Here is a 2379-nt window from a genome sequence, read left to right as displayed (position 1 = left end):
TTTCATAACAGGCCCAGCCATACAGCAGTCTGCTTCTGCACTTCAGCTCTTCAAGCTCTGCCCAGGTAAGCAGGTTTCCAGAGGAAGGCTCTTACAATGCAAGTATTGATATTTACCTTTAATCTACTTGGATTTCATAAGAACAAGGCAGGTGTTAGCCCAGGAAAACTTAATGCACAGCACTCAGTTTGTCTTTTCTAGGAGACCATCCACAAGTGGCTGAAGCAGAACAAAACATAGGAAGCACCACTTGCAGATAGGAAGTTCTGCAGGGTGCTGTACAGCAGAGATCACTTTTTACATCAAGTTTGCTTTAGAAAGACAAAATGAAGAGGCAGTTGATAGCAAATTGCCATTTCAGTCCCTGTATCACCCTTGCAGGGTAACGCCAGCACAGGACTGACTACCTGCATAGCTGACTCTTCTCAGCCCCTTGCACTGAAGTCGTCATCACACACTAGGAGCTCCGAGACCGATGTTGGGTTTGTCACCTCTTGAGAGATGCAGCTATAAGCCAGTAACTGAAAAGTAGCAAGGTTTTCCTTCTCACATTCTATTTGTTCATTCTAATGAATATCCATGTTTTAATATAAACTTAAGATATAGCTGCATACCATTATTTTCCTGAAGGTGAAATAACCCTCTTATACTTCAGAGCAACATTGTAAGTCTCGGAGCCAGTTCGACCTTGTTGAAAGGGCAAAAAGGAAGGTTGTTGTTATAAGCACTGTTACACATGGGAGAAGAGGCAGATGAGGCTGAGCTGGAGCTATTGCTCATTCTCTGACTAGAAACAACTCCCTTCCACATGTGAAAAATGTTAGAGACAACTGTTTTTACACAAATAGGCTTCTCACTACCCCCAGTAAAGCTTTGCAGGTTTACAGCACTGTTCTGTTAAGGTTTTTCCTTTAGTGAGGAAAAGGTTCTTTTCTAATACTTCTGCCCAGTGGAAAAGCTGGAACCTGGGTCTCACTGAACTTACCTTCCTGGAGCACAGAAAAAAACCAGCCACATTTCAGTTTGAGATTTCTCTACTGTTTGAGAGTTCTGTCTTTTACTGTGGTCTATATTCCAAAGGTAAGAACAGGCCTGCTTTTTCCAGGCAGTGTGTTTCTTTGCAGCCTCCTAAGTTGAGACAGCTGCTAGTATTTAATGGGATACATAACAGATACTTAGTGCTAGGTGAAGAACAAAAACTTTCTGGAAAAGTAAAATATTTCAGTAGTTTAAGGTTGTATTCTAGTTAAAGGTTATCAGGCATGTGATACTGTTTCTATGAAGAACTGCAGCATGGATGTCTACAGACAGGGATTTGGATACACATTCCTAGACAGACCAGAGGCTAAAAAAGTAGTAAGCAAAAAGGTTAACCAGGGCCTTACTCTGAGGTTGGGTTCTGCTCAAATTCATGGGCATTTTAAGCATAAATCCAATGCTGACAAGCACTTGAAGATGGCTGACCCACTTCAGGAGAGGGCCATCTGTTTGCTTTTGGGCCATAGATCAGGAAAACGCACAACACTCAGCTCTGTAAGAACTATCACACTAATGAGATGTTACTTTAAGTTTTATCCTTTCATTTTTCTAAGTGATCTTCCTTCAGATTTTTATATTCTAGATCATCCTGAGGCCCAGCAGGTATCATTAGAATGCTACCTTGCCTCAAACCAAGATAACAATCAACAGAACGCTTAGCAGTTTCTGCAAGCTTAAGAGGAAATCCAACTCCCTCATACTGATGCATGAGCCTGCTTCCAAAACCTAATCCTACATCAGCATTTAACATTCCTGAGGTAGATGAAAGGCTACAGAGTTTTTACGGAGAGGCTCTACTGCACAACAGCAAGCAGTAGGTCAGTCTGTATCAAACTCTTCTGGAAAAAGTGGGTTCTTCCCAGCTGTGACTAGAGAAGAGGAAAGGCACCCATTCCTGGGGATTTCCCTCAAAATGATAGTGGGGTTTTGGATCACTGAAAAATGCCTTAAAGTTCTCACACACCTTTCATTTAGCTTCCAAGTAATAACAGCACTCCGCTGCCTGTGTCACCACTCTTCCTTTTGCATCCTCTCCACCCACAAGTGCTCTGAGCAAGTGGGCACCTTGTCCCCAGTGTCCCTTTGTCCCAGGCACTCACAGATGCTCCAAGTTCACAACAGGGAGAAGCAGCTTCTTTCCACCACCAGAAACAAGCCCCTGTTTGAGTCACAACAGGCTCTAGCACCTGCATCGGAACCAAGGCACAACTCTTCCAGAGCCAAGAGGTTTTACACAGCCATCGTGGAAACTATTTCACAGCAAGACTTCCACACGCAATTCCTCTGAGCAGCCGTGCAGGGTGACACCAAGCCTGGAGCTGCAGTGTTACACACAGGGTG

The sequence above is a fragment of the Accipiter gentilis genome, chromosome 24 (genome assembly GCF_929443795.1).
Source record: "Accipiter gentilis chromosome 24, bAccGen1.1, whole genome shotgun sequence".
In the NCBI taxonomy this organism is placed as follows: domain Eukaryota; kingdom Metazoa; phylum Chordata; class Aves; order Accipitriformes; family Accipitridae; genus Astur; species Astur gentilis.
Note: the sequence above shows the minus strand (reverse complement) of the source record.